Raw genomic sequence first — 27,099 nt, 5'->3', positions numbered from 1 at the left:
CAGGAAGTTTTTTATTTTTTTTATTTTTTATTAAAAAAATTTTTTTTAATATTTATTTATTTTCGAGAGAGAGACAGAGACAGAGACAGAGACAGAGATAGAGTGTGAGCAGGGGAGGAGCAGAGAGAGGGAGACACAGAATCGGAAGCAGGCTCCAGGCTCTGAGCTGAACTGTCAGCCCAGAGCCTGACATGGGGCTCGAACTCACGGAGTGTGAGATCATGACCTGAGTTGAAGTCGGATGCCCAACTGACGGAGCCACCCAGGCACCCTCAATTCAGAAAGTTTTTAAAATAAAAAGAATAGCACTAATGTAGGGCAGTTAGCACACTTTTTATATGGGGATTTGTTTTGGGGAAGAGTCTCCAAGTTCCCTAAAAAATCTGCATTCAGACTATTGGCTATAAGGATAGTTATCCATCTGCAGGTGGGTTTTCTAGAACAATGGTTCTCAGCTTGACGGGTTGCCATCATGAATAATATGAAATGCCATCTGACATTCTCATCCCAGAAAAATGGCATTTCAAAGGATAAAGCCAAAGTAACTTAATGCCCCTTGCTGCTGTGTTGGTGACTTCTATGCCACAGCATCTCACACCTGTCCAGTGACCTGCTGATCATTGATCCTTACAGAACTGAAAATCACCCTCTGGGTTCTTTGGGTTCACACAAAGAACACCAAGGTCTGGTTATTCTGAACATTACATAACAAGATGGAGTTCCTGCTTATAACCTATGTTAAAATGTTAGCCACCCCCCCCCCCCATTTAAATAACTAATTCTGGAAGCAAGCAGTATGGAGATCAGATACTACCCAGATTTTCCATATAGCTTTTGAACACTGGATTTTAATTCCCAGATAAATAAATCAGACTAACTCAAACATTTGGAGAGATTTTCATGATCAAATCTACGACACAATGTGTGATCCCTATTCTCTCTTGGAACTATTGAGTCTTACCCTTCTTAGAAAAAAAAATTAGAAGGGACATTTTGGAACTACTCTATAACTATCAGTGTTTGAATGGCTTGGGACTGCTTTTCTTGTTAGTACAACAAATATACTGTTTTGATCTGTTTTAACTAGATATTTTCCTCACAAGTCGACCTTTCCTGCTATTTTAAAGCAGAATATCACATTGTAAAGGACACAGCAAGATTTTAAAAAATTACTCTTATTATAAAAAATGAATAAATGCCTGCCTTCACCTAACTAGACAACTTGAATTTGATGACCCAGAGGAGTTTTCAGAACGAAAGTGAGATAAGTATTTTGGAATTGAGGACATTGCCAGTATAAAAAAGTATTAAGAGAGGGCTATGAAATTCTGCTTTGCATCACTGAGATACCTTTGTGCCCAAGAAGGGGCTCAAACCTCCAAAAGACAACAGAGTGACAAGTTTGCTGACAAATACCTCATCAAGTGAATTTGAAAAAAAATTAAACCACCAACAGATGGAATGTGTCTGAATGCCCTCCCTGCTGGTGTGTGTGTCACTGAATATCAGCACAGTGTACTGGGGAGGCCCCATAGGATCCTGCCAAGAAGGAAAGCAGCAATGACCCAAATGCACTTCCCTATACAAAACACTCAAGGTTGATGAATACCATGTCTCTGCAACTGGCTTTTGCTGGCTCTTCATATTTCCCTGGGTGCCCTTTCCTCTCCTTAAAAAAAAAAAAAAAAAAAAAAAACCACCACCAACAACAACTCCAGAAAATCAGACTATAATTTTGGATCAAAGAAACTTTCCATTTATATTTCCATGAAAAACTGGTAAATATCATCTGTAGGTTTAAAGAATCAATCCTCCTGCTCCCTGTAATTAAGTGGGAAAATGAATTAGTGAATGTTTCCAAACACAAGCATTAAAAACAATAAATATGCCTCCATGGTGAAGTTTTCCTTTTGGAGGGGAAGAAGTAACAAAATCTAAATTAAATTAAAGTGGTGTTCTGGGAGCCAAAGTGGTACTACAGCTCAATAAACTAATGTAATTAGACAACCTAAGATTTTTTTTTTTTCTTCTAGGCTCCAAATCTAAAGCATGGGCTTTGTAAAGGTTCAGGATCATTGTTAGAATCCAATTCAATATTCGAGCTTCTCAAATTCACAGCCGGCACACTCTGCCTTTAAGGTATTGCCTGTCTGATTATCCTGCCAGTCTCCCCATCTCCTAATGGTTTTGTGTAACTTTCAAGTGCAGCAGCCCCCTTTGGAAACTGACAAGTGTTCATTTGGAAATGGAGTCATCAAATGCACACAGCCTTCAGGAGGCTCCTCTTTTCATGAGAACAAACAAAGGGAAATGTTTTTAGTACAAAATCCCTTTTTAACAAATAAAAAGCCTGTATTGCACTGCAGGGCTGCCCACCTCCACAAAGCCCCGGCTCTTTTTGGTGGCCCTCAGAAGCAAGCTTTTCATTGTATAATTCATCCACGGATAGAGCATCTGCTGGGCTAATGAGCTCTCCTGCAGCCTCTTCTCCCGCAGGCGAATCCCCAAAAGCACAGTCTTAAATCAGATACTGTAAAAGCCAAAAGAGAGAGGAGTGGGGGTAGGGAAGGAGAAAAAAAGTAGGGTAGAGAAAGCCAAGTTAGCAGTAAGCCAATAATCATACCTTGCATCTGGCTTTAGTGAAGTTGTATACTTAAAGATTTTCATCCACACAGTTAATTTCTAAGCTTGTTCTTTCATGGCCAAAGTTCTATTTTGAGTATTGTATCACTGGAGCACACCTCCAATGGAGATTAATGTAATAGATCATCATGGCAGCTGGCTCTTAAATATACTGATAGCAACCTTGACCAGGAACTGATTAGAAAGGGCAGGATTAAGGAGCATTACCTTTTTGCCAGAAAGTGGAACATGACATTGGAAACCTGATGGCTCTGATTCCTGTCCTATTACTAATTTTCTCATGTTTTACACTGTCATCAGTGAGTCTGGCGGACATTATTGGGAAGCTATGTGACAGCATCTAATAAAGTATGTTGGGAGAGAAATCATGGCTCCCCTTTGCACTGATGATCTTTTGGAGAAATACAGTATTGTGGATTATGGGAGGTGGAGGTTGCAAACGCTGATGATACCCATGGCAATTCATCATCAGCCTGCAACTCGCCAGTGATCTACAGCTATAAAGGAATACCTTCCAGGAGGGACGGGGATGGAGAGTCTGTCTTATTCATGTTAGCAAAGATGTTCTAGAGAGGATTGTCTGATTATTTATTGGTTGTTCTAAATCCCTGAACACAATTTTAGGACACTGTCCATCTCTGTGCAGTGTGAAGCCTCTGTAGAATGTTCTGCCTTTAGAAGTGTCCAACAGGGTTGCATTAAAACAGCACAGACTATGTTACGAGTGGTTTAGTGATGAATTTGTAGGATTCAAAAGGCCAGAGGAGCATTAGTAATGTTGGGGTTAACAGAGGCAGCTCATTTTAGAAATGTGGTATTTGAGTTTTTCAACATCATCCAAAGTAGGTTCACCACATTCTTTTTAACAAACTCTCCAGCACAGAGCAGATGGTTCCTCTATTAACAACCATTTGCATTTAACATATTGCAATGATTTATGTACCACATGCCACTGAGCAAAGCAAAAACATTCAGTAGCGACTAATTAGTTGACTGTAAAGACACATATCTCAATGTACAGAGCCCTCCTCTATGTTTTTTTCATTTTTTATAGTTTAGTATTTTATCTGTGTAAAGCATTTAAATCTGAACTATGTATGACATTCATCTTTCAATTATGGTAATGGTGTAATTATGGTTTTATTAGTGCCTTGGTTACACTCTTTTCGGGGTGGGTGGTTGAGATTTGTATGTCAAAATTTCTCCGGGGACTGATCGGTCAGTCACATTTTATTGCCAAGGTGGTAGAACGCTTGTAAGTTACTCCCAAACCCACCAAAATGCTTAAGAAGTCCACTTTGCCTTGAGAATAGAATAGAATAGAATAGAATAGAATAGAATAGAATAGAATAGAATAGAATAGAATAGAATAGAATATATACTAGAGATGAAATAAGACTACTAGTCAAAAAAGATGACTTACAAAGAGTGATTAATTTTAATTGGATTTGAGTGTCATTTATTAATACACAATACCTTTTGTATCAGATCTTCTCCACTATACTGTCTACCTTAGTGAGCTCACATAATTTTCTTCCCTCCCCTGCTAAATCCCTGCTTCAATTCCCTCACAACTCATGGGTTTGCCTCTGAACTGGATGCGGTTCTTAAGTTGGTAAGCCCTGAACTTCCCCAGGACACAAGGGGTTTTGCTGCCTTTTAAAAGCAGATTACCTGAAGCCAGAGAAGAAACTGAAGTACAAATTGTATTAATTCTTGCAATCTATGGAAGAGAAGTCTTAAACTCTTTCTGTCTTAGATGATCCTGAGACATTTTCGTCTCCTTTTTGCTGACCAACAGGGTCAACGGACATTACAATACTGTCACTGTGTGTCAAGGTGACAGCATTAGGACTGTAGGATGAACCAATGAATCTTTAATACCTACAGTTTTCATTCTCAAGGGTTATCCATGCAAAATGTCAAAGTAGGCCATCCATCATAGGGAGGATAAATACATGTCTGCAACCCAGAGGAAATGGGGTATAATATAACTGCATTTAGCCAGGACTCAAGGAGCCAACCTTAGAAAACCTGAACTTGCCCTGCTCTTTTTACAATTCCCAGTTTTAATTTTCATGGTGATCTCTACTGACAGAGAACCCTAGAAATATGGTAATGATAAATTTAACCTGCTTAAGTCTTTAAAGGGAAAGGAAGCAATAAAGACAGAGAATGTAAGTGCATTAATGAAGGTACAATAGAATATGAATTATATATTAGTATAAACAGTCCAGCAATATAAGAAAGTGGAAAGAATTAGTAGACAAAAAAATATTAATGACTGAAGTCTATCAGGTACCAAGTGGAAGAGCTTAGATTTGAACCCAGGTCTTTCCTGCTTCAAGCCCCCTCTACTGCCTCTCCATGTAAACCAGAGTTGGTTAGAAGCATATGCTTCAACTTAATATTTTCATATTTTAGTTTGTATCAAAAACTCAACTGTGGTGTGATTTCCTTTGGCATTTTATTTTGGTAGTAAAATAATATTGGAATCTTTAGATATGTTGTTGTTAGTAGCAAAATCTAATAGAATAATCAATATCAAGGAAAAGAGCAAATAATCAAATTGCAAAGAAGACTCTTGGTTTAAATTCATCAATGCTAAGCAAATATAAAGTGTATAACCCTGAGAGATATCTTTTTGCTTCTGCAGGACTCTAGTTTTCCATAAATAACATTTATATTTAATGAAAACAGGATTAACTTTGTATTGAAAATTGAGCCTGTCATTCAGTCTGATTAAACAACATGCGGTCTTGCAAATCCACATTTTACTCAGTATTTTTGTGTGTTTCTACTGTGAATAAATTTTCTGGATATACCTATATTAGGGAAAGAAGAAGGAAAACATGTCTTTCTAAGTGTGTACTAGTACTAAAATAGGACACTGGACAATTTCACCCATTAGATAATATTCAACCATTTTTAATCAATTAATAACAACTTCATATGGTTCAACCTAATATATGGAAGTAATTGTTTAGAAATAACCCCGATGCAGGGTGCCTGGCTGGCTCAGTCGGTTAAGCGTCCGACTCCGGCTCAGGTCATGATCTCACAGCTCATGAGTTCCAGCCCTGTGTCAGGCTCTGTGCTGACAGCTCAGAGCCTGGAGCCTGCTTCAGATTCTGTGTCTCCCTCTCTCTCTGCCCCTCCCCTGCTCACATTCTGTCTCTGTCTCTGTCTCTCTCTCTCTCTCAAAAATAAATAAACATTAAAAAACAAATTAGAAATAACCCCAATGCAAAAGAGACTATCAGAAGGTCCTCTAGAAACCTTCTCCCATCCCACCCTCCTCCTCCTTACTAGTGTTACTACAGTAATCTTATCTGTATCCCTATCACTACACAGATCACACGGCCTTATAATTTTCTTTGTGAAATGTCTATCAGTCTGTGCAGATGGTAGCAGTTTGAAGACAGGGACTGTGGCTTTTCATTTTTGTATCTCCAGGAATTGGCACACTATCAGGAACAAGTAAGCACTAAACATTTAAATGCTTGCATTTATTTGTATTGCATTTTGTGTCGTCGTCATCGTCGTCTTCTTCTTCTTTTGCATTTTTTTTCAATTCTTGAAAGGGAGGTAATATAGGTATCATTATTTCTCCAGTTACAGTGCTGGAACTAGAGTCTGTGTGATTCAATCCTCAATTAAATGATCCTTTACCCTTTTTTTCTTACATATTGTCATGTTCTCAAAAAGACTTGTAATATCACTTCTACTTAACTAAATATAACTAGTTTTTCTATTCACTTTTAAGATATAAGCAAATTATTATTAAAACTGCAAAATGTCTCCATTGCATTAGCATGTTTAATCAAATGGTTATGCGATTTCCAAAAAGGACTCCTTTCCTTTTTAAATTACCATATATTTCTGACATTCCCTTGGCTATTTGAAGTTTTTGTTATGCTTTATGGGATTTTGCACATTTTACATTCTATGTAGTGCTAAGGTTAAATAAGTGGTTGTCATGCTCTCATTTAATATCAACACTACATACTTTTCAACATGCTTTATCTCTTCCTCTAAATGGGTGACTCTGGAACACAGCAAACAACACACCTTATAGATTATGTTCTGCTGACTCCCAATCTCATAATGACTAGAGAAGTGGGCAGAGCTGTGAGAAACAAAGAGCATTTGAATGCCTTTGGTGAGTTGGGGACATTCCTCTCAACCAAGACGGCCATGTGCTCTGCCCTTTATTCTCTCTGATGTGTAATCAGCCATGAAGCTGGACTATAAAAAGTGCTTCTGAAGTGGATGAGATTTCCCAACTGATCTGCTCATCTTGGGTAGGAGTGCAGAAAGATGCAACATGCTATTAAAGACTTGCAAGTTTCAGCTTTCCTGAGAAACACCACAAATTTTTTTTTCTTCTTTTCAAAATGTTTATTTATTTATTTATTTTGAAAGAGAGAAAGAGAGAGAGAAAAAGAGGCAGAGAGAGGGGGACAGAATCTCAAGCAGGCTTCATGCTGAGTGTGGAGCCCAACATGGGGTTTGATCTCACGACCCATGAGATCATGACCTGAGCCAAAATCAAAAGTGGGACACTTAACCAAGTGAGCCACCCAGGCGCCCCTAATTTTTTTTCTTTACAAAAACTTTTTCCAAAGGAAATAAAACATTCCATTCAAAATATTTTTGTAATATACTTTCCATCTAAAATCCTATTTTTTATGCTTACGTTATTGGTATACTTTCTAGCTGAGCTGGAAGACTCATTGAAGAGTCCAACCATTGCCCTAAATACCAGTTATTAATGGTCTGAATGCATTCAAGGTTATACACAGGAAAAGAATACTTTGTAGGTATTCTGGTGTCATTCAGAATTACTGGGTTGTAATCAACAAAGATATTAATTATTGCTATCTGCTTCTAAAAAATATTTTTCCATTGATGGAATTTTAAAATGTCAAATAGCAATCTATTTTATTTGTAGGTCATCAATAAGCCAATTTGCTCATGTAGCAACTAACAAATACAAATACTTATCATATCTATATCTCCTGTTTCATGTTCTTACAGTCTATGATTCCAATTTCCTATAGGTCATTACCACGTTTAAAAAAAATTTTTTTTACATTTTTATTTATTTTTGAGAGACAGAGAGAGACAGAGAACAAGTGGGGGAGGGGCAGAGAGAGAATGAGACACAGAATCCAAAGCAGACCCCAGGCTCTGAGCTGTCAGCACAGAGCCCGATGCAGGGCTTGAACCCACGAACCATGAGATCATGACCTGAGCTGAAGTCAGACACCCAACCGACTGAGCCACTCAGGTGCCCTATTACCATGTTTAAAAAAAAATGTTTTTATTTATTTTTGGGGGGGGAGGGGCAGACAGAGAGGGAGACAGAGAATCCAAAGTGGGCTCTGTGTGGAGAGCAGAGAACCCGATATGGGGCTCCAACTCATGAATCGTGTCATGAGCCAAAATTGGACACTCGACTGGACCACCCAGGCACCCCAGGCCATTACCACTTTTGAGTTAAGTTAAAATATGAGCTCACTGTAGTCTTAAATAGGTGTCCATCTCAATTTCTAAAATATTAATAATGGCCCCATGACCCTTCTAGCTCCCTGGGATGAAAAATTTGGTCATACATTGTAGATACCTCTGTCTCTTTCTACACTTCACCACTGATGTCCTCAGGTCCCCGCAGAAAGGGTCACTGCCCTGCACTCTGACTTTAGAAGGTCCCCTATATCACAGTATAGAAACATTTAAAAAACATGTTGTTTTCTTAAAATTTTTTGAAAGTTTGGTAACAGATCAAGCAGTTAGGAATCATGGAGGGGGACTTGAGATTTTACCTGAACCTCATCAACATCTCACCAGAAGATTTAGGGCTGAGAGAGCTTCAGTAGCTATGTTGGGTGTAGGGGGAGTGGAAGGAGGGAAGAAAAATCCGAGCCTCTGCTTGTATTTTTGTTTTTACTTTTAAAAAATACTGCGCACCCCAAATTACCCAAAGTAGATGTCTAGGCAGATAAGCTCCCCAGATAACTGTGCTTCTTCCCTTTCCTGACCTTGGGTGGTATAGTTTTGTCTTGATTACATATTCCATAAGATTTACATTTCAATTTGTCCATTGGTTTTTAAGATATTAAAATTATTGAATCCTATTATTTAATTATTGAATCACTGAGTTATTGTTACTGATAATTCTTCTAGAGATTATAATGTATACCCTTACTTTTTCATCACCTACTTGGAGCTAACACTGTACCACTTCATGTCAAATGTAAGAACTTGCAAACATATAGATCCATTTATCCCCTCTTCCCATGCTTTATGCTGTAGTTACCTTGTTTTATATCCACATGTTATAAACCTCATATTAAAATGCTATACATTTTTTACACAACCATATATTTTAAAGAAATAAAGTGGAAAAATATTCATATATTTTCAATTTCCAGTGTTCTTCATTGCTTCCCAATGTTCTAAGATTTATCTGGTATCACTTCCTTTTGGCCTGAGAAGCTTCTTTCAGCATTTCTTCTGGTACAGGCCTGCTGGCAATGAATTCTCTTGGTCTTCTTTTATCCTTATTATTCTTTTAATAAGCCCTCATTTGTAAGAGATATTTTCACTGGACAGAGAATTCTGGGGTGAGAGGGTTTTTTTCTTTTTCTTTTTTCTTTCAGCCCTGTAAAAATGTTCTTCCCCGGTCTTCTGGTCTTGCTTGCTTCTGATGAGATTTTCAGTGGTCATTTGAATTGTTGCTTGCTTATATGTAATGTGTCTTTTCACCTCTTTCTGCTTTCAAGATTTTCTCCTTATCATTTGATTTCAGTGGTTTGCATATGATATGTCTAGAGGCTGCTTTCTTGATAGTCATCTTGCTTGGGGTTCACTGTAACTTTATGCCATTGGGAAAATTTTGGACATTACTTCCTCAAATACTTTTGCTGCCCCATTTTCTCTCTTTTATCTTTCTGGGACTCCTATTACATATCTATTGGACCTTTAGATATTGTCCTAAAAGTCCCTGAAACTGGATTCATTCTTTTTTCTACCTTCTTTCTCACTGTTTTCTGATTTGGATAATTCTACAGATGTATTGTTAACGTCACTGATTCTTTCTTCTATCAGCTCCAATCTACTATTAAGTACATGTGGTAAAATTTTATAGAAAAATATGCTTTTTCAGTACTAGAACTTCTGTTTGGTTACTTTTTATATTCTCTGTTTCCCTGTAGGTATTTCATATAATTATTTATTAACATCACATTCTCCTACATCCTTTGGTATTGTTATAATAACTGCTTTAAAATCCTTGTGTGCTAATTCTTATACTTTTGTCATGTAGAGTTTGGTCTCAGTTGTCTATTCTTTAGAATGTGGGATATCTTTTTCTTCTTCATATATTGTGTAATTTTTAAATTGTATCTGGATATTATGAATGATACTTTGTAGAGACTCTAGATTCTGTTATGTTCTTCTGAAGAGTATTGTTTTTACTTATTTGTTTTAGGGGGCAGGGACTGTGACTAAATTCAAACTGCACACTGTAAACTGTCTCCTATGTGATATGAGTCAAAATCTCAGTTCAGTTCTTTTAGCTTTAGCCACGCTGCTTGGAGGCTGTCCCACGCATTAGGGATTCAGGAGTTCACCAGAGATTTAGGCAGAGTTTATATATACAGTATTTGAGGTTTCTCCATCTCTGTCTCTCTCCTTTTCATATTTCTGTCTTGACATTTTAGTTGTTGTGGTGGCCTCAACCTGTCCTCTGGTATTTCAAGCCAATAAAAGAAGAGGATTTTCCATCCTGGTTTTAACTACACCCCATTCCCTATCATGCATGGCACAGACTGAGGCCTGCCCTTAGGGGAAAAACTGAAAAGAGGTGAAAGTCCCTCAATGCCTTTGACTCCCCTCCAGTATCTGCCTGCTTCTTATCTCTCTCTAAAGTCTTCAAATAATTGTTTTTATTTTTAGTCCATAGTTTGTAGTTATTATTGGCAGGAGAGTTAGCATGATAGGAAATGCCATTACCAGAAGGAGAGCACTTGGTGTAATTTTGGGAGGTTCTTAGAACTACCTGGAAATCTTGGAATGGAGAAGTGAGAATGGAGAGAAGAACCTTCTTGCATTGGTTTGCTTGCCTGGGTAGGTTTCCATCCCAAGTTCAGGCAGATCAGTCACCACTTATGAGTCTTGGACCCAGATACAGTGTCTACTTTCCTCCAGCAGTACCATGTTGCCATCAATCTTTCACACAGCAGAACTGTCTGGGTTGAGATGGTGGCTACTTTAATTACACATTGGAGAGTGGGCTATGGGGTCCACAGTGGGAAAATGGGCCAGTCAGAGGTGTAATTCAATGTATAACATTATTATTTAGGCATATAGTATTTCATTTGTATTCTTTCCCCACCTTGCAAATATTAGGGACAGACTTGGGTATTATTAAAACCTATTTTTCATCTCTCCTTCTATTCTGAATGACAGCTTTGCTAGGTAAAGGATTCTTGGCTACATATGTTTCCTATTCAGCACATCGAATATTTCCTGCCACTCCCTTCTGGCCTGCCAAGTTTCAATGGACAGGTCTGCTACTACCATTATGTGTCTACCCTTATAGGTTAAGGCCCATTTCTCCCTAGCTGCTTTCAGAAATCTCTCTTTATCTTTGTATTTTGCCAGTTTCACTATGATATGCCATGGAGAAGACCTATTCTGTTAAATTTGAAGGGAGTTTTCAGGGTCTCCTGGATTTGGATGTCTGCCTTCTTCCCTAAATTAGGGAAGTTCTCAGCTATAATTTATTCAAGTAAACCTTCTGTCCCTTTCTTGCTCTCTTCTTCTGGAACTCCTATGATACAGATATTATGTTTCATTGAATCACTTACATCTCTAATTCTCCCCTTGTGGTCTAGTATTTTCTTATCTCTCTTTTTCTTGGTTTCATTGTTTGCCATAATTTTATCTTCTATTTTTTTTAATGTTTGTTTATTTTTGAGAGACAGAGAGACAGAGACAGAGACAAGGCACAAGTGGGGGAGGGGCAGAGGGAGACGGAAACACAGAATCAGAAGCAGGCTCCAGGCCCCAAGCCTTCAGCACTGAGCCCGATGCGGGGCTCAAACCCGCAAACTATGATATCATGACCTGAGCTGAAGTTGGAAGCTTAACTGACTTAGCCATCCAGGTGCCCCCATAATTTTATCTTCTATTTCACTTATTCTCTCCTTTGCTCCCCCCACCCTTGATGTCATGCATCTAGTTTATTCTGCAGCACATTTATAGCATTTCTTAATTCATCATGAGTATTTCTTAGTTCCTTGATCTCAGCAGCAATAGATTCTCTGCTGTCTTCTATGCTTTTTTGAAGCCCAGCTATTAATCTTATGACTATTATTCTAAATTTTTGCTCAAATATGTTGTTTATATCTGTTTTGAGCAATTCTCTAGCTGTCATTTCTTCCTGGAATTTCTTCTGAGGAGAATTCTTTCATTTCATCATTTTGGCCAGTTTTCTGTCCCTTACGTGTTTTAACAGCTCATTATGTGTCCTGCACCTGCAAGCACTATTATATTAAAATGGGGTCATACACTGTCCGGGGCCTGGCCCTTCAGGAGGTGTTTTTGGAATGTGTTGCTTGTTCTCTGTTGTTGTGACTCTGGTTGCTTTATCTCCCTACTGATAGTGGTGGTTTGGACCCACCACCAAGTGTGCTTTGATTTGTTTTTTGAAGTAACCCAGCTATATGACCTTGAGAAGACTACTTCATGTATATGAGCATGAGTCTCCACCTCTCAGCCTCCTGGAAGGGACTGACTAAAGGTTTGACCCGAATGGGGTATAACTTAGGGTGCAGGCAGCCCAGGGTACTCTGGCCTGGATGCTGCCTGTGGGAGCTGTGTAGGTGGCCAGAGGAGTGCACAGCCCCAACTCAATGGCTCTGCCCATTTCCCTGTGCCTCCACCATGCCGGCTGAGGCTTCCTTTCTATTGTCAGTCATCACCTTTCATGATGGTTATTGCAACAGTCAATAAGGTTCTTCTTTCAAGCCATTGTACACACAGACAGTAGTATAATCTTTTTAGTGTTTTTTAAAATATTTTCATCTTCCCCAATATATATTATACACAGACCTACAGTTTTTCCTCATTGCTTACCTCAAGCAATGAAATCAAAACTCAGTCTGATATTGAATATCCTCTACTACTATTACTGTGCCTGCCCTTTAAGCCCACTTTTGTAATTGCTCTCCATCTCTCCTGTACACAGAGAATCCCCTCTGCCCATTAACTATCTGTTTGACAAAATATGGTTTCCTCCAACTAGCATGTATTCCCTTCCTCATGAAGCCCCTTACAAACTCAAAACCCTGCTCAAAATCTTTCTTCATCTCAAAGCCAAGAATAATATTAAAAATAGCAAAGGGCTAAGAATGTTAAATATGTTAGAATTTCTGTGCTTTACTTGAGTCAATAGGTTTTATGTTTTTGCTGTTACTTAATTTTATTTACTTTTTACATGGTAAAATACACATAACATAGAATTTACTATTTTAACTATTTTTAAGTGTACACTTTTGTGACATTAAGTATATTCTTATTGTTGTATGACATTCACATTTGTTGTTGGATTGTAAGTTTGTTATATTTTCTGGATAACAATTCCTTACCAGATACATGATTTGCAAGCATTTTCTCCCATTGTGGGGGTTGCCTTCCACTTTTGATAGTGTCCTTCAATATGTGAAAGGTTTTAAATTTGATTCTTTCTTTTGTTGCTTGTGTTTTTGGTATCACATTCCAGGAATCATTGCCAAATCCAATGTAATGATGTTGTCCCCTTATGTTTTTTCCTAAAAGTTTCATAGGTATAGCTCTTATATTTAGGTCTCTGATCCATTCTGATATGGTTTAAGATAAGGATCTAAATTCCTTTTTTTTTGCATGTGGATATCCAGTTTTCCCAATACCATTTGTTCCAAAGGCTGTCTTTGGCCTTTGAGTGGGATTGGCACCCTTCTCACAAATCATTTAGTTATATATGCAAGGGTTTATTTCTGGACTCTATTATATTCAATTGCTCTATAAGTCTATCTGTATGCTGATATGCACTGTTTTGATTACTATAGCTTTGTAGTAAGTTTTGAAATAAAAAAGGATAAAACTTCCAACTTTGTGCTTCTTTTTCAAGATTGTTCTGGCTATTCAGAGTTACTTGAGATTCCCTATGAATTTTATAATGAGTTTTTCTACTTTCGCAATAGCTGTCATTAGGATTTTGATAAGAGATTGCACTGATTCTATAGATCTCTTTGGCTAATACTGACATCTTAACATCTTTCAACTCATGAACATGAGATTTCTTAATCATTTCTTTGTCTCCTTCAATTTCTTTCAGCAATGTTTTATAGCTTTTTGTGTTATAGTTTTTAGTTTTTTAGTTTTTAGCCTTTTTGGTTAAGTTTATTCCTAAGTATTTTATTCTTTTTGATGCTGCTGTAAATGGAATTGTTTTCTTAATTTATGCTTTGGATTGTTCATTGTCAGTGTATACAAGCACAACAAATTTTTGTGTGTTGATTTTGTATCCTGTAACTTTGCTAAATTTTAACTTTATTTTTAAAACTAATTTTATTCAATGATATGTCCTATGAATGAAATGTGAAAACTACAGAAAAGCACAAATAAATAATATTACCCACAATTCCATGATTCTGAGCTAGCCATGCACTATGTTCTTTCATTTCCCCCCCCCATCATAACTGTTAATATTTTTAGTCCCATTCTGTTACTTAAGAGCATATAATGAACTTGAGTTATTTTAGTAAAGACATATGTTCATAAAAGGTCACTGCCTGTCTCCATGTCTCCTCAGCTCAAATTTCTTGAAACCCAACCCTGACTCTATCAATATTTAAAGGCCTCATTTACAAGTTGTAAGATGGTTTTTATATAATTTTTAGCTCTTTAGTTGCGGAACCCAAGAGACAAACCTCATTTGAAGACAGCTTTGGGACACATAGTGATATTGTAATTTTACTAAATATTTCTTAAGGGTGGACAAAAGGGTCCACTTCTTTTCATGGACTTGTTCTCACCCAGGGAGGAAATTATGAGTCAGAATTTTTGGTCTTAAAGCACGAATCAGACGATAATAAAAGAAACGTGTGTGTCTGGGTAGAGTGATACTCATTTATCCTGAATAGATATATGACTCTGATATCTGAGATAGATAAATTTTATTCTCTATCTTTTGACAATTGGTTGAAGCTTTGCAATTTTGGTGTTTTAGAAAAGTGGCATTACCAAAAGTTTGGGCTTGGCTCCAGTTCCCTTATGGTCTTATTAAGGAATACACAAATGTGGTCAAAGGATGCCAAGCGATCGCTTCTTGGCCTTTTGGCTAAAATCAAGTGTAGGATGTCAAGTGAAAGGGTATAGATGCTTAGAATTGTTGTTTTACATGATGTTCAAAAGGGTATTCCACAGACATTCATTCACTCTGTCAATAAGTATTTATTGAATCCCTACTACGTGCCAGGCCCAGTTCTAGTTACTGGAAACAGGTCAGTGGATAAAATACAACAAGTTCCATCTGGCTCTAATTCCTGGTTATGCAACAGTATCATCCTTGGCTAATTGACTTAACCATTCTGTTTCACATTTGAAAATGAGGGAGTTAGATTATAATTATCTCATGGTTTCTTTCAGTTGTAAAAGAAATTATTTCATAGCACTATGATTCTGACTATTTGGCATACACACTGCCTATATAATTCCAGTTCAGGAGTTCATAATGCTATCTACTCCCAATTTGACAAATTGTTGACCTCTCCTCCTATCATCTCTTGGCCCACCCTCCGCCTATCTGTTCTCTGTTCCCAGCAGCACTGGAAAACTTATAATTACACATGGATATCACCAGTATGTTATAATAGCTTCACTTCCCTGATATTCTGCTAAGACCAAATGAGTAAAAGCAGACAGGGCAGCAACACAATTCCCAGACAAGGTGATATCCCTTAGCTGTACACTATTTTTATTTTTACTGGGCTCTCATTTGTTATTCATTAGCACTCCTAAGGGACAAAATAAAGGCAATATGCATTTAACTAAAATCAGCCCGTGGTTTCAAGAATATCTTCCAAAGCAAATGAAAAAAATAAAAAAGAATATAGTAAATATGAGTTAATCTTATTTTCCTTTAAATAAATGATTTTAGTTTATTGCTGTAATTAGAGTTTGAGAAGTTTACATTTGAGAGAAATAGAAATCTTCCAACATCTCTATTTATCTCTGAAACATACCAGATTGTACCACTTGGCATTTCATTTTTTACATCTTTGCTGACTCTTCCATCACAATTTCTCAAACTTAAAAACAAAACAAATATCCCTATCTATTCCAATACTGTACTTAATTTCCTATCTTAAAGAACGATACACAGTACTCCCCTAGGTTCAAAAAATAAGAGCAACAGTTAAAAAAAGAAAGGCACTCCCTATCAAGGCCATACTTTCCTTAAGATAGTCTCATTTTTTCACTCAAGGTAGCAACAATATAGGAAAGATGATAGCTAAAATTAGACTTTGCTGGGAAATATCAATCTGTTCTCAGCACTGCAAATAGTTCAAACACACACACAGACACAAACACACATGATGTTTTCATTTTTTTCCTTATATCATAGGAAAAGTCCAATAATATTAGAGACTTAAGTGAAGAAATTTTGCTACCCACATGATTTCTACTGATGCTAGTTATATGGGGTATTAATAGAGGCTTTTTGGCTAAGTTTGGGAGGCTCTGGGTAAGTAAAATGGAAATGTTTTCCTTATTATAGGATAATCTGCTAATACATATTGTGATTCTCCTAGAAGGAAATACTGCAAACATTTCCAAAATATATTTGACCATTATGGGCTTTATTTGAAGAGTAATTCTCAGAAACTAATGTAGTGTAACATTCTTACTTTGTAGATGAGGAGACTTTGCTCACAGTTGCTGGGGCTTGCCCTGAGCTCACACAGTTATTAGCATAATAGAGCTACAACTATTTCTCTTGACTCCTAGCGAATGTTTCCTTCTAAAGAAAGACAAAAATGATTTGAGATCCTAATGTTTTGTCCTCTGTCATCTCAGTACACTCCTAATACAATATCAGTTGTCTTAGTACCAGTCACAAAGTTAGCAAGAGTTGACACAATAGCTATCCTAATTGAACAATTTTCTGGATTGGGATCTGTGAACCAATGGGATTTGTGAAGCTCCTATATCACAGACTTAAAACCTAGTCTATCCATTCACTCAATGATTTTCAAGTTGAATTTCAGGAGAAAATTCATTTCCCCAAACATAAGTATTTAAATTTCTTCCTTTTCCCCTTGCCACTGATTCAGTGAACTTATTTAAATAGTTTTCTTGGGGCGCCTGGGTGGCGCAGTCGGTTAAGCGTCCGACTTCAGCCAGGTCACGATCTCGCGGTCCGTGAGTTCGAGCCCCGCGTCGGGCTCTGGGCTGATGGCTCAGAGCCTGGAGCCTGTTTCCGATTCTGTGTCTCCCTCTCTCTCTGCCCCTCCCCCGTTCATGCTCTGTCTCTCTCTATCCCAAAAATAAATTAAAAAAAAATGTTAAAAAAAAATAAATAGTTTTCTTACCTATAAAAAGGAGGCAGAAATAGCAATGATTTATATGTGGTGTAGTCAGTTCTGGTTAAACTAAAATATTTAATTCTAAAAGTCACTTAATTGAAATATAGACCTATATTGCAATGAAATCAACATATTTTACATAATCAAATCACTATGATAAAACCCATTACTATGAAAAAAATCCATGACATTAATACATTTATTCTTGTATCTGGAGAATGAATGGAAATAGTGTCTCTACTGAACCATTGATTACATATCTCCACACAAACTCTTGCACTAAATATCAACCAGTGGCCATGACCTCCTAATTTGTCAGGAAATACCTGTGATCCTAGGGACAAAAAGTCCAAGACCTTCCAAAGATGCCTACCTTGGAACTAAAATGAAAAGCATAGCCCCAGAAGTTGGACATAAGAGCTGAGTGCATCCCTGTCTTCCATTGTTCGGGCACGCAGATGCAGCCAGAATGTAGCTTTTTCTACAAATGCTAAACTAAGTGAGGGAGGAAATTATTTTACTTTTTAATTATGTGGTATTTTGCCTAACTATCCTTTTGTTTCTTAAAAAGGAGACAACTTTCCTTTAATGACCCACTAGTTTAAAAAAATCTACGGCACTGGGGAATTAAGGATAAGGAGACAAGCTCTTAAACTGGGTTGTTTTTCTGCACACTAATGAAGTTCATAATTTAATTGGAGGAATTATTAGAAACATCCTCTCTTTATAATGGTGCAAACCTCAGAGGAAAATGAGCTGCTTAAGCATATATTCTCCTTGTAATTCAAGAAAACCTCAAGGATTTAAGAAATATGCTCCAAATCAGAATGGCACTCAGTTGTCCACTTAAAATGGGTTCATACCATAAATCTTGATTCTAAGCATTTCCACTGGAGTTAATGCTTTGTGTTGTTTTTTATTTTCAATTATGGTTACTAAGCTTTTCATTTGAGTGCTCTTATTTACTGAACTTCATTCTCCCTTTAAAAGAAGAGGAAATTAAATTTTAAAAATTTGGATGGTAAAATGTTATTTATGTTATTTAACTTGAATAAAAGACTTAAGGATAGGATCATTGACTGCAAATTTATGAAATGTTATCATATGAAAGAGATAGTACACTTATTCACTATAGTTACAGAAGAGCTAATGTAGTCTAATACATGGAAGTTAAAAGGAAAAGCAGATCATTCTCAATTGAAAGGTAAACTCTTAAAATAAGCTGGTGTAGTTGCTAATTTCTAAGCTTATCCATTAATATTTGTGGTTTGTTTTCATGTTTGAGGATGCACCTTAAGCAGAAGTGGTTGTGGGTATTAAAATTTATGGGAAAACATGGGGAAAAAATTAACATTTAGAAAATTCAGTGCATTTCTTTATTTTTTTCTCCCCTTAGAAAATGAGACACTACCATGAGAATTTTATTTTAGCAGTGAAGCACCTAGAGCTAACACAATATGTCAAATAAGCCCAATCAAACATATAAAAATGAGTTAAGAAGTTAGGATTCAGATAAACACAGTGATCTGATACAGTGAAATACACCATATTTCAGCTGAGAGTCATGGAGAGGGTGACTCCCAGAACATTCCAAGAAGGGCAGAGCCATAATTTAAATTGTTGCCATTTAAAGATGGCTCCTTTAGGAATATTCTGGGTCTCCTGTATGGATTGAGCTCACTACAGGCTAGTGTGACTATATTAGCACAATGCAGAGAGCATGAGGTTTGTAATTAGCAACATGACTCTGTCACTTTATTATTATGTACGGGATGTTTAAAAAAACAAAGTCATGGAACTTCTCTGATCCTCAGTTTTCTCATCTGTAAAATAGGGTTAAACAATACCTGTCTTAAGTTTCTTTTTTTTTAAGTTTATTTATTTATTTTGAGAGACAGAGAGAGAGAGTGAGAGAGAATGAGCTGGTGAGGGGAAGACAGAGAAGGGAACAGAGGATCCAAAGCATATTCTGTGCTGACAGCAGAGAGCCTGATGCAAGGCTTGAACTTATGAGCTGTGAGATCACGACCTAGGACATGAAGTCACGATCTGAGCTGAGAGATCATGACCTGAGCCAAAGTCAGACGCGCTTAACCAACTGATCTGCCCAGGTACCCTGCCTCACAAATTCCTTATGAGGATTAAAAGAAAGAAAGAACCTGCCAAGAACCTTGTAACTGAGTGCCACACATACGTAAAGGTTTGTTACTTAAAATATTCATGGGGGCTATTAGAATTACTTAATTCATTCCCCCCTTTTCTGATTTCCTCCTAGTTCTCAGATTATTTCAAAATTTCCTTCAGAAATTACCTCTTAAATGACAGTATTCCACAGAGTTCTGTAAATGTTCTGTAAGTGACCACAGTCATTTATAACTGCAAGGGAAAACACCATATCATATATCATATCATATCATATCATATCATATATCCTTGTCATCCATTCCTTAAACTTCAACCATCACATGTAAGGCATAATTTTCAAACCTATATTTCTAACTCAAACCTCTTTCTGCAACACCAGAGCAGTACTGTTAAATCCTTGACTAAACTCTCTACTTGGATTCCTACTGAAGTCTTTCCTTCAGCCCTTCCTTCCTCAAAATCTGATTGAGGCCATCAAGTCCTATTGACTTTGCAAGCAACTCTCAAACCCTCATGTGATGATGGCTTTTGTGGAACTTAGAGAGCTTTTCTGGACTCCTCATTTGGGCATCAGGACTTGGAGTTACAGCTTCTCCACCACTGAGCAACATAACAGCTCTTCTTGTCTCTCCCACAGTTCCCTGCTAACCACAGCTGCACTGAAATATCCTCTAAAACCATTGCCTTAGAATGTTTCTCACCTGCAGGGGTGCCTGGGTGGCTCAGTCAGTTGGGCGTCTGACTTCGGCTCAGGTCATGATCTCGCAGTCTGTGAGTTTGAGCCTGCATCGGGCTCTGTGCTGCAGCTCAGAGCCTGGAGCCTGCTTTGGGTTCTGTGTCTCCCTCTCTCTCTGCACCTCCCCCACTCGTACTCTCTCTCTCTCTCAAAAATAAACATTAAAAAAAAATTAAAAAAAAAAAAGAATGTTCCTCACCTGCGCTTAGTTGATATGTGAGAATCCAAATAATCCAGTGAAGAAATGGCAGAAAACATGAACAGACACTTCTCTAAAGAAGACATCCAGATGGCTAACAGGCACATGAAAAGATGCTCAATGTTGCTCCTCCTCAGGGAAATACAGATCAAAACCACACTCAGATACCATCTCACGCCAGAGTGGCTAAAATGAACAAAGATGTGGAGAAACGGGAACCTTCTTGCACTGTTGGTGGGAATGAAAATTGGTGCAGCCACTCTGGAAAGCAGTGTGGAGGTGCCTCAAAAAATTAAAAATAGATCTACCCTATGACCCAGCAATAGCACTGCTAGGAATTTACCCAAGGGATACAGGAGTACTGATGCATAGGGGCACTTGTACCCCAATGTTCATAGCAGCACTCTCAACAATAGCCAAATTATGGAAAGAGCCTAAATGTCCATCAACTGATGAATGGATAAAGAAATTGTGGTTTATATACACAATGGAGTACTACGTGGCAATGAGAAAGAATGAAATATGGCCCTTTGTAGCAACGTGGATGGAACTGGAGAGTGTGATGCTAAGTGAAATAAGCCATACGGAGAAAGACAGATACCATGTGGTTTCACTCTTATGTGGATCCTGAGAAACTTAACAGAAGACCATGGGGGAGGGGAAGGGGGAAAAAAAAAACAAAACAAAAAAGAGGTTAGAGTGGGAGAGAGCCAAAGCATAAGAGACTCTTAAAAACTGAGAACTGAGGGTTGATGGGGGGTGGGAGGAAGGGGAGGGTGGGTGATGGGTATTGAGGAGGGCACCTGTTGGGATGAGCACTGGGTGTTGTATGGAAACCAATTTGACAATAAATTTCATATTAAAAAACAAAAAACAACAAGCAAACAAAATAAAGAGAATCCATATAATTTTAGATTTCCTATGACATGGAGGGCTCAGAGGCCAAGATACAGGATTCCTTCAATGTTCTTGGAGATCCAAAGAAAGAAGATCCACAGAGAGAAGATGGAAGGGCATCTCCCAGGATTTGTCCATCCCACCAATTCCCAACTATTCAGAGGTTCTTAACATGCTGTATTGTTCTTAAACATAATTTTTGACCTAGAATATACATTCTGCCCTGGCTACTTAAAATTCCGAAGCACATATTTCAAGATATCATGCAAATGTCATACCCTCATCAAAACTTTTCTTAGGCTTCCCAGATTAAATTAGTATCCCCTTCCCTGTCATCAGGGCACTTTACACATTCACATGGTAAAAGCACTTAACCCAAGCCATCATCATTTTTTGTTTACACCTCTGTGCCCACTCTGGTTTCAGCTCCTTGAGAACATTGACTATGCCTAGTACATCTCTGTTATACTCACTGTCTAGCCCAGCGTCTGTCCCAGGGTGAAGAAGGAGTATTTTTTGGTGACAGAAAGAAGGAGGGTGTTATAAAAGCAGAATCTGTTAAGTAGTAGTACAGCCCAACCTCAATAATTAGGACTAATTGAGAAGAATGAACGAATGCCAGGTCCAATGCTTCAAGAGCGCCTTGCAGGACGCCTCTCACAGGAGAAGTGAAAAGTAAATATTGTGGTACATTTATTCAAATTGTGGCTAGGAAAAAGACAGAGAACTTGCAGGGTAACTGGTAAACCTTTGGTAATTGGCAGACCACTTTCATATTACATGATTTTTCCAAATTATTTGAGAAAAATTTGAAGGGATGCCCTTCTGCTTTGATACTTTTAAACTTCCCTAGTGTTCTTGCTTACCTAATATCACATGTTTCTGCACTAAAGATTTGAATGCCTAGCTTTAAGAAAGTGAATTCCAACCTCACTTCATACTAAGTACAGCAAATACCAAGGCAGTGACATTCAAAGAGTAAGCATTTGCAAATAGATCTGATTCCTCCTGAGGGTGAGAGTGTAGTGGGGGTAGGGGGGTGTCTTTCTCACTCCAGACACCTAGAGTGGTTCTGTTCCTCTACCTTCGCAGATCTTGGGATTAGGTAGGGAGGGTGTAGGGAGGGAGGGTGTGGTTACGAGCTGGAACAATAATGAAGTGAAGGAAACACCCAAAAAGGTAGCACATGGAACTTCTGAGCTAGCACCCCCTGGCTCCTTCCTTGGAGATAAAAAATAAGGGGACAGAAGGCAAAATCAATTCTGTAAATAGTAACAGACAACCAACTACTTGTGAGGTGTTTGGGTAGGTGCTGCAACGGGTAAGGAATGAATAAGCACCAGGGAGAAAAAATACATTGATAATTATTTTTAGAAATATTGTGTAACAAGGCGAGTAATGGAGATGTGGGTTAGAGTTTTCTAGGCCACTGAGAAAAGTTCTGACAATTCTGTCCTAAAGTTTTTGAGGTCCAAAATGATTTTCTAGGGGCACCTAGTGGCTCAGTCACTTAAGTGTCCAACTTTGGCTCAGGTCATGATCTCACAGTTTGTGGGTTTGAGCCCCATGTCAGGCTCTGTGCTGACAGCTTAGTCTGGAGCCTGCTTCAGATTCTATCTCCCTCTCTCTTTGCCCCTCCCCCACTCACACTCTTTCTTTGTCTGTCAAAAATGAATAAAAACATTACAAAAATTAAAAAAAAGAATATGATTTTCTATTATCTTAAGTCTGAAACCAGTACCCTGATACATTGCTGGTAGCAAATCTTACAGATAAATGAGCACATTATCAAATGTTCATTTGTCTTTCAGATTTAACAATTATTACAATGAATCACATTACTTCCTTGAAACTGTTCATCTCAAAGAAACAATAAATTATGCTGAGTTTATATTCTATAAAATCTACACATCTGACAAATGTGATGTTCAACTTTTCAATTAATTTAGTTACAAAAGCTTGGAAGAAAACGAAACATTTAAAAATCAAAACTTCCAATTGTGCAACTAAGAAAACATTTTGGACATTATCTCTATTTAACAGCCTGTGACTTGAACTCCCTGTCTGTGTAAAAAGATGTTCAGAACAAATATCTACTCTTCATTTCTCCTCTCACCCCTCATCTGGGTAGATTTTATTTATGCATTAGATGACCTTTTTGGCCATTAGAACCATCTTGCTTCAGCAGTTAATTAACACAAGTACCATAATTTAATACAGTTAATGCTACTTGATGCCCTTTAATGTACCTTCCATTAGTGATATTATTGTAGTATTACCCTGTAAATTAAAATGAGATCAAGACTAAGAGAGCCACTCTTTAATTAAGGTACTGGCACACTGTACTCGTCTATTATTCACTAGAGAAAATCACCCTGATTTACTGAAGTAGGACATCCATAAGTCAGAATTAGTCCATGAAGATTATGAGGTTTATTGAACAATGTAAGTACTACAGAGTCGCTGAGATTGCCAACAGCCATGTTTCCCCTTTTCCTTCCATTATCTTAATAAATACACAATGAGAGGGAGTAAATGGAAGCAAAATAAGTATGTGGCCAAAGAAGAATAAAATTTTTATGATGGGATTATAGTTTTTGTCACCAGTAAAACAGGTATGAGATGTATCACATGCTAAAAGGAACATAAATGCTACATTAGTCTAATAACAATCAAAACATCACCTTTACAGCAAACAATACTAGTGTAAAACATAAAGGCCAGAGAGCCTGGTTCAGTTTGTTAAGCATCTCACTCTGGCTCAGGTCATGATCCCATGGTTCATGGGTTCAAGCCCCATACTGGGCTCTTGGCTGCCAATGCGGAGCCCACTTAGGATCCTCTGTCCCCCTCTCTTTCTGCTCTTCCCCCACTTGTGTGCTCTCTCTCTGTCTCAGAAATAAATAAACATTAAAAAAATCCATCAAGGCCATGTGCACATGTTGCACAAGAATTGAGAATTGGAATTCACAGTCAAGTCAAACAAAGACTCTCCTGTTTTTGTTTCATAGCTTCATATACCTCCAGGTGAAAAATCTTGTATTGTCTGTCCACTCTTCTATGGATATTTGCCCACTTTCCCCAAATAATAATGTCAATTCCCACACTATGACATGGGTGATAGTAGAGTGATAAGTCAATAAACATCATTATAATGATAAGATATGGACATGAAATGACACATTAAATATTGCAGCCATTTCATGGATGGCCAAGAGCAGGTTCACGGCAACAAAGGGCTTCTTATATTTTGGAAAGTTTATAATGATGAGGTCTTGGAAAAGGAACCCTTAGAACTTTCTTTTGGACATCATCAATTAATCATTTTGTAGATGATTTGTTCTATAAGAAAAAGTTAACCCTACCGAAGTTTTCAAGTGTAAAATGTATGTATCAGCTTCTGTGCTGAAAGGCCTGTGTACCAGAGGCAGCTCAACAGCTCTCTTTAGTGCCTCCATTTCCCTTATATAACTTAAAAGCTGGAGACACGCCTGAGCCATCAGGCCTTGCTTCCTTAGTCCTTCCCCTAAGACTAAAAATACCCCAGCCATCTGGTGCCTAGCACAGTACACGCCAGCATCAGTTTTGCCCTGAGGAATTTGGACAGAGTTTAGAGGTGACAGAGAAGGACCTGATGGAAGGAGCTCACCTCTATTGGACCTTTCTCTCTTGCCCAGCTGCTTCCTCACTAGCTTACACTTGACTGGTGAACAGGAAAAGGCAGAAGAGGGGAGTCCCAGAGAAGGGAGGATGGTTCCTGCCAATTTCCCAGTCACCAAAATGCAGTTGGAGAATTCGAGTAGGACCAGGGATAAAAGAAAAGTGGTAAATCTGGTGGGAGTCTACATTTCAAACATGCCACTTTTAAGAGATAGTATGTCTGACCTCAGAGAATGCATAAAAAATGCCTGTCACTTTATGGGGCGCCTGGGTGGCTCAGTCAGTCGAGCATCTGACTTTGGCTCAGGTCACGATCTCACAGTTTGTGAGTTCAAGCCCCGCATCAGGCTCTGTGCTGACAGCTCAGAGCCTGGAACCTGCTTCGGATTCTGTGTTTCCTTCTCTCTCTGCCCGTCCCCCTCTTGTGCTCTGTCTCTCTCTGTATCTCAAAAATAAATAAACAAATGTAAAAAAAAAAAATGCCTGTCACTTTAAAGTGTATTTATACTCTCTTTTTAAATCAGAGGAAACAAGAATGAATGTGCAGTAACAGAAGTAAGTCCCAACAATGGTTATATCTCAACCAAAAGCTGCACAAGATTGCCTTCTTTACAAGTGGAAGATGACAGTGTTTGCAGAACTTGGACTCTAAGGATTTTGGCTTGGATTAAAATTTCTCAAACTGCAAGAAAACTGAATTAGATGATACTATCTAACAGTGCCGATCACACTAGGATTCAAATTCAAATCTCAGTTTATTAATTCTGTAGCACTCATTCTTGTAGATGAACAGAATACTTGTTACTTTGTTGTGGAATGCTATTGTTAATAATACCAACATCAATTATTTTTATATATTATAGTCCCCCAAAATAAGAACTAGAAACTGATTATCTTTTGCTAAGATATTTATGAGTATGATAGCTACCTTTTATTATAAATAGCAAATTCATATTTAAGGCAACAGTTCCAGATTGCCCACTCGTGGTGCCCTGCTAATACATAAACATTCCTCTACACCCTAGAACCCATAAGCTCAATAATGTACCGATACATATTTCTCTCAGAAATACTACTTTGTTCTAAAGATATCTCCATCATATGTCACCAAGACCCTACTTAAAAGTTTTTATTTGTATTAATTAATTAATTAATTTTTAAATATTTATTTGGGGGGAGGTGGGAGAGTGTAAAGGGGGAGAGGGACAGAGAGAGCGAGACAGAAGATCTGAAGCGGGCTCCGTGCTGACAGGCTGACAGCAGTGAGCCCAATGTGGGGCTCAAACCCACAACTTTGAGATCATGACCTGAGCTGAAGTCGGATGCTCAACCAACAAGCCACCCAGGTGCCCCCGGCCTTAGTTAAAAGTTTTTATTTTCTATTTATTTATTTATTTTTTTATTTTTTAAACTTACATCCAAGTTAGTTAGCATATAGTGCAACAATGATTTCAGGAGCAGATTCCCTAATGCCCCTTACCCATTTAGCCCATCCCCCCTCCCACAACCCCTCTAGTAACCCTCTGTTTGTTCTCCATATTTAAGAGCCTCTTAAAGTTTTTAAATCATTGCTAAAGATTCTAGACTCTTCCAGGAGGAACATGAAGCTGGAATAAAATTGAGAGTAGGTGGCCACCAGTTCCTGCTTAACTTCCCACAGTTAAGATTGTGAAACCTCTACTACTATACCGAGGTCATGTCCACCACTCCATTCTGTGTGCCTGCTATGGTCTTTACCTTAACATCAGTGACCTCTTCTTTATTCTCGTGCACAAGTACAACAACACTATCAAAAGACAGGTCGAGTCAACTCTTGGAAAGACCATGGAGTCTCAATTCTTCTCCAGTTTGTGAGGACAGGGTTGCCTTAAGGGATGCTGAAAGCCAGTAAACCTAATGGAGCCTGCCTTATTTGTTTGAATTTTATAATTGTTAATTAAATCTACATGATTTATGTACCATTTATATTCTTAAGTTCATATATTCTGACTTAAAGCTATCTTGGCATTGTTAGAATGATTATTGCTTTGCTTTGCTGTTTTTTTCCATTTTGCTGTGTATTTCACTCATCTTTAGTTTTCCCAGCTAATTACCTCATGCTTCAGCTCCCATCAGTTGGTTATTTGGATAACACACCACACTTAGAAATCTGGTTGAACAGCTCTACGTTAGTAGCCCTG

At 37.9% G+C, this 27,099-nt stretch overlaps 1 protein-coding gene across 9 annotated transcripts in view; it reads right to left on the bottom strand.

The window, feature by feature from the left end:
- Positions 1–27,099, bottom strand: part of NTNG1 (netrin G1) — a 348,392-nt gene that overhangs the window by 123,038 nt on the left and 198,255 nt on the right. The window lies entirely within an intron of this gene.

The sequence above is a fragment of the Puma concolor genome, chromosome C1 (assembly GCF_028749965.1).
Source record: "Puma concolor isolate L17-30 chromosome C1, mPumCon1.1.hap2, whole genome shotgun sequence".
In the NCBI taxonomy this organism is placed as follows: domain Eukaryota; kingdom Metazoa; phylum Chordata; class Mammalia; order Carnivora; family Felidae; genus Puma; species Puma concolor.
The sequence above is the reverse complement of the archived record's forward strand: the minus strand, read 5'-3'. Positions and strand labels throughout refer to the sequence as shown.